The sequence below is a fragment of the Cynoglossus semilaevis genome, chromosome 4 (assembly GCF_000523025.1).
Source record: "Cynoglossus semilaevis isolate Cse_v1.0 chromosome 4, Cse_v1.0, whole genome shotgun sequence".
Taxonomy (NCBI): Eukaryota; Metazoa; Chordata; class Actinopteri; order Pleuronectiformes; family Cynoglossidae; genus Cynoglossus; species Cynoglossus semilaevis.
In genome coordinates this window covers 2,165,668-2,172,276 of record NC_024310.1, presented here as the reverse complement: position 1 = coordinate 2,172,276, position 6,609 = coordinate 2,165,668, and the positions used below count along the sequence as shown (strand labels likewise).

The window sequence follows — 6,609 nt, the reverse complement described above, 5'->3', positions numbered from 1 at the left end:
AAGTGGGGCTTCTCGATGTAGCCATGTTGGATCACCATGCTCCAACAGTAGCCCATAGTAGACAAACGAAAATTGATTAAATTATTCTTATAACTGAGGGCTACCATTTGTTTTCTTATATGTTTTGTGCGGTATGACTCCGTCAATGACATTATTTATAGAATTTGTTCATGTAACACGTAAACAATTATAAAATTTAAGTGAGATGTGTTTTTATTTAATTAAATTTTGTTTCTTTCAATGTGTGATCAGACATGTTTTTGAAATATCTTAATAAATAATTTTCATTCATCTTATTATTGTATTATTATTAATGAGTTTGCTTCGTTTAACTATTTCATTAAAGCAAATGCAAAAGGATTTTGTTGATAGATAAAAAACTATGTTGTTGTTCCTTTAAATCTTGCACTTTGTAACATGTCCAGCATAAACATGATGAAAGGTCAAACCCTGCCCTTTAAGCCAACATCAATTTTATCAGTCTCTTAGAACCTTAACAGCATGTACTCTGCTGATAATGACACATAATAAACTACATTTATTAGTGGTACAGAGAGATAGGTAGGAAAAAAAAGCACATTTTCACATAATGTTTTTTTTTCTCCGCAGTTACAAAGAAACCAGCTAACTAGAGTTCTGAATTTATTGTAAGCAGAGAATACAGCCAGACTGAGTCATACTGTCATCATGTAAACATGTCAGATGGTCGACAGGTCTCGGTGACTCATCAGGCAACATTGTATGAAGTGTTTTCAGATAAGGTCAGTTTAACTACATGGACTCTAATATCAACGTGTCAAACAGAAACTGTAGTTCGAAGGAAAAAAAAAAGAAGGAAAAAGCTCAGATTTTTCACCAAGGAAACGGCAACAAAATTACATTGTCAGATAAGAGATGTTGTGTTGTTCCTGTCACGAAGAGATTAAATCACTGTCCTTGTTTCCTTGCATCCACTCACAGACACACAACCTGTCATTGTCTCCTCATGCACCCGGACAGGTGGTTAAAAAAAAACAAAAAACAAAAAAAAACAAACAAAAAAAAAACCAAAAAACAAACAAAACAAAACTGGGTCAATATTTGTGTTTGATGTGGCTGACCTGGACTCCCCTTGTTCCACTCACCACTGATTTGCATCAGTCACAAACTCCAGGTGCGGGACTGTTTTGAACTCCATCCTTTTAAAATCCCAGCAGGATCACAGGCAGTAGGGGGCGGTCTACAGGTCAGCTGACTCACATCTTTCTCCCTTTAATTCAATATATAATACATTATTAAATATTGCATAAAATGTAAAAACTGGCCTCTGAAGGCAGCATGGAGAAACAAAAAGAAAAAAAATCGATGCAAATTTCATTTGAAAACCTTCAATAGCTATATGGTTGCTTTTTACGCCATCTAGTGGCCAACCTTTCACAATACAAGAGGTGTCACCAACAAGACAAAACTGTTGCATTTACGTCTTTTAACACAAAACAATAAATAAATAAATAAAACAAAAAACTAGATATTAAATATTGAGTGTTTATAACTCATTTTAATTTAAAATCAAGTAAAATATTAATAATAATACATAGTTGGTTTTGATGGCTGTGGTAAATCCTTTGCCACTTGGTGGCGTGCTCATTGAACAATAGCGTGTTACACTGCATAACAGACTATGGAGTAAAAATAAAATTACATATCATTTATAAATCATCATTTTTTAAATTCTAAAAATCATAGACTCAATAATGCATTTTCCTTTGGAATTAAAACATAATTTACTTAATGTTTTTGTTTTTAACTCAAATAAATTTCTGTTGAAGAATATAAACTTTAAAACAGAGTAATTCAACCAGTATATAGAATAACCAGTACGTCATTTAATAACATCAAAAGTTTAATAATGGCCTGTTCCTGTTGGAGCAGTAAAGTGTGGGTGTAAAGTACAACCTGTACTGTACCCAAGTACAACATACGTTCTCTAAGTACATGCAGAGATTAAAAAACAAAACAACAAACTTTTATGTTGTAACTAATTTAAACAGCCTTGGCTGAGGTCGCAGCGGACTAAAACAGTGGCTGTGGTTAGAGTAATGACGTGCAGATGCTGAATGAGCTCCCGTACTCAAGTAGCACTTTGTTGCAGTGGTTATGGACAAAGTGGCTCCGCCCTCGGAGATCCGCTATTTCTGCTAGCACGTCACACTGTGTGGCGGAGACAATCTGAGAGACGTGGTTGTGGCTCTGGTCCAGGACCTACAGGAAGCTACAAGATGTCCTGAAATGTTGCATATGTGCTGAAATGTTGCATCATTAGCATATAGCTATACTGCTACTGTATATGTTAGTTAGTTAGTTAGTTAGATAGATAGATAGATAAATAGATAGAGTCTATCTATCTGTCAATCTAGCTAGCTAGCTAGCTAACATATCTATCTACAGATAGATAGATAGTGTCTATCTATCTGTCAATCAATCTAGCTAGCTAGCTAACATATCTATCTACAGATAGATAGATTGGACTCATCTTTAAAATATTTTACTTCTGTTCCTTCTCACTTCCAGCTCTACTTTATTTTATTTTTCATCTACTCCTGGTTCTGCTTTAGTAGACATTGGGTATTCGGGGGTATTTGACCAGACATGCTTGACCCCCTGATTGTCCCCCCAGTTAACACGTACTGAGGAATGTGCCTGGGGCTCCTGGGGAGTTAAACAAATAAAGTAAACAAACACCCTCTTCACAGGAGTGCAGGGACAGCTGACCTGGATTTTTTAAAATAAAATGATACAAAATAGAAAATAATATATATAAAAGGTCACACAGTCACCAGTCGAGCTCTGTTGTACAGCCATTAGATGGATAGATAGATTGATTTCCCCTCATCAGTCTTAAACCAGCAACCTGGTGGTTACCTCCCCCGATCACCCACAGGGGGGAGGGCAGGTCACACTTCAGCTGGCATGTCAGGACAATTTGGTGAGAGCTGTAAAAGAGGTGTGGAGCTGGAGGATTAGAGTCTGATGGAATTCCTCCGTCGTTCCACCTGGACTGTGCAGTTACAGCATAAAACATGTTTTTAAAAACTTTAATATAACTACCTAGACTGACTTAGCGTGGTAGTAAACCACGACACGTTCACGTGACCCACTGTTTGGTTTTTATCTTTGTCTGAAGATGCTGTGAGTTTAAAATTCTCTCTTCTGACGTTTATTTTTTGAGTCACGGTGCAAATTAAGAGAGGCGTTCCTGAAACGACACATCAGCTTTAACGACAGCGCTCCTCCATCACGGCCCCATCCTCCCACCACCCTGCAGTGAGCAGCCGAGCTGCACAACGTGGCACTCTGTTGGTGGGAGTGGAGGTGGGATCCGGGGGCAGGGTTTAAGATCCTGCAACTTCCTTAAGGCATTACTTTAACGGGTGTAGTTTTTAAGAGTTTCTGGAAGTTTCCCTTTGAACAACCAGACATCAGTTCAATGACTTGGTCACTGGTCATAAATCTCTGCTGGTCCAGTCTGTGGGCTGTTGTTGTTGGTGAGGCTCACTGGTGTGGTGTGAGAGGAGGCTGTGGGGAGGACTGAGTCCTGGAGAAACAACAGTGATGCTGAAACTCTGTGATTTCTTATGTAAAAAAACCAAACAAACAACATCTCCCTGTTCCAGTGTCAGTGCAGTTTGTTTTTTTATATCTCCCTTCATGATGAAACCAGAGTGGGATATTAAATCAGAAAGCAACACAAGAACACAGACTCCATGGACCAGCTCTGCAAGTCGACCACAACTGATCCAGAGTCAGATTTCATGTGAACTGTCCATGTGTGGGAAAGTTCCGGTGCTGAGCTCAGACCAGCACTTGGGCCGACGCCTCTCATTCCAGCCCGTAGGACGTCCCACTTCCCAACTTTTCTGAGGAACTCAGAGACTGCCTCATTTGAATACCCCATTCCCACTTCTAGAAACTTCTGTCACAGGGTATATAGAGCTTTGGAGAACCTTCGACTCACACCACTCACAGAACACGACTGAGACGACAGACACCCCGAGAATCTGTGTCAGGTAAGAACTGTAACTGTCCCACTTTTCAAAAAAGGGAGGGGGAGAGGGGGGCAGAGGATGAACAACAGGCTGCTTTGTTCTCACTGTGTAGAGTTTCAGTGAAGCAAATTTAACCATCAGGAAATTCCTGCATTCCTGTAATAATGGCCTGTTCCTGTTGGAGCAGTAAAGTGTGGGTGTAAAGTACAACCTGTACTGTACCCAAGTACAACATACGTTCTCTAAGTACATGCAGAGATTAAAAAACAAAACAACAAACTTTTATGTTGTAACTAATTTAAACAGCCTTGGCTGAGGTCGCAGCGGACTAAAACAGTGGCTGTGGTTAGAGTAATGACGTGCAGATGCTGAATGAGCTCCCGTACTCAAGTAGCACTTTGTTGCAGTGGTTATGGACAAAGTGGCTCCGCCCTCGGAGATCCGCTATTTCTGCTAGCACGTCACACTGTGTGGCGGAGACAATCTGAGAGACGTGGTTGTGGCTCTGGTCCAGGACCTACAGGAAGCTACAAGATGTCCTGAAATGTTGCATATGTGCTGAAATGTTGCATCATTAGCATATAGCTCTACTGCTACTGTATATGTTAGTTAGTTAGTTAGTTAGATAGATAGATAGATAAATAGATAGAGTCTATCTATCTGTCAATCTAGCTAGCTAGCTAGCTAACATATCTATCTATAGATAGATAGATAGAGTCTATCTATCTGTCAATCAATCTAGCTAGCTAGCTAACATATCTATCTATAGATAGATAGATAGAGTCTATCTATCTGTCAATCAATCTAGCTAGCTAGCTAACATATCTATCTACAGATAGATAGATAGTGTCTATCTATCTGTCAATCAATCTAGCTAGCTAGCTAACATATCTATCTACAGATAGATAGATTGGACTCATCTTTAAAATATTTTACTTCTGTTCCTTCTCACTTCCAGCTCTACTTTATTTTATTTTTCATCTACTCCTGGTTCTGCTTTAGTAGACATTGGGTATTCGGGGGTATTTGACCAGACATGCTTGACCCCCTGATTGTCCCCCCAGTTAACACGTACTGAGGAATGTGCCTGGGGCTCCTGGGGAGTTAAACAAATAAAGTAAACAAACACCCTCTTCACAGGAGTGCAGGGACAGCTGACCTGGATTTTTTAAAATAAAATGATACAAAATAGAAAATAATATATATAAAAGGTCACACAGTCACCAGTCGAGCTCTGTTGTACAGCCATTAGATGGATAGATAGATTGATTTCCCCTCATCAGTCTTAAACCAGCAACCTGGTGGTTACCTCCCCCGATCACCCACAGGGGGGAGGGCAGGTCACACTTCAGCTGGCATGTCAGGACAATTTGGTGAGAGCTGTAAAAGAGGTGTGGAGCTGGAGGATTAGAGTCTGATGGAATTCCTCCGTCGTTCCACCTGGACTGTGCAGTTACAGCATAAAACATGTTTTTAAAAACTTTAATATAACTACCTAGACTGAGTTAGTGTGGTAGTAAACCACGACACGTTCACGTGACCCACTGTTTGGTTTTTATCTTCGTCTGAAGATGCTGTGAATTTAAAATTCTCTCTTCTGACGTTTATTTTTTGAGTCACGGTGCAAATTAAGAGAGGCGTTCCTGAAACGACACATCAGCTTTAACGACAGCGCTCCTCCATCACGGCCCCATCCTCCCACCACCCTGCAGTGAGCAGCCGAGCTGCACAACGTGGCACTCTGTTGGTGGGAGTGGAGGTGGGATCCGGGGGCAGGGTTTAAGATCCTGCAACTTCCTTAAGGCATTACTTTAACGGGTGTAGTTTTTAAGAGTTTCTGGAAGTTTCCCTTTGAACAACCAGACATCAGTTCAATGACTTGGTCACTGGTCATAAATCTCTGCTGGTCCAGTCTGTGGGCTGTTGTTGTTGGTGAGGCTCACTGGTGTGGTGTGAGAGGAGGCTGTGGGGAGGACTGAGTCCTGGAGAAACAACAGTGATGCTGAAACTCTGTGATTTCTTATGTAAAAAAACCAAACAAACAACATCTCCCTGTTCCAGTGTCAGTGCAGTTTGTTTTTTTATATCTCCCTTCATGATGAAACCAGAGTGGGATATTAAATCAGAAAGCAACACAAGAACACAGACTCCATGGACCAGCTCTGCAAGTCGACCACAACTGATCCAGAGTCAGATTTCATGTGAACTGTCCATGTGTGGGAAAGTTCCGGTGCTGAGCTCAGACCAGCACTTGGGCCGACGCCTCTCATTCCAGCCCGTAGGACGTCCCACTTCCCAACTTTTCTGAGGAACTCAGAGACTGCCTCATTTGAATACCCCATTCCCACTTCTAGAAACTTCTGTCACAGGGTATATAGAGCTTTGGAGAACCTTCGACTCACACCACTCACAGAACACGACTGAGACGACAGACACCCCGAGAATCTGTGTCAGGTAAGAACTGTAACTGTCCCACTTTTCAAAAAAGGGAGGGGGAGAGGGGGGCAGAGGATGAACAACAGGCTGCTTTGTTCTCACTGTGTAGAGTTTCAGTGAAGCAAATTTAACCATCAGGAAATTCCTG

At 40.9% G+C, this 6,609-nt stretch overlaps 1 protein-coding gene across 3 annotated transcripts in view; it reads left to right on the top strand.

Annotated features, from left to right (window-relative positions):
* Nucleotides 1–3,978: 3,978 nt before the first annotated feature.
* Nucleotides 3,979–6,609, top strand: part of serpinh1b (serpin peptidase inhibitor, clade H (heat shock protein 47), member 1b) — a 5,665-nt gene continuing 3,034 nt past the window's right edge. Inside the window, exon 1 of one of the 3 annotated variants that reach the window (XM_017031832.2) lies at nucleotides 3,979–4,046. The gene's annotated coding sequence lies outside the window, so the exon portion shown is untranslated. Of the gene's footprint in view, nucleotides 4,047–6,323; nucleotides 6,480–6,609 lie in introns of those variants that run through there. The other 2 variants (XM_017031831.2, XM_008308545.3) reach the window with 2 other exon arrangements.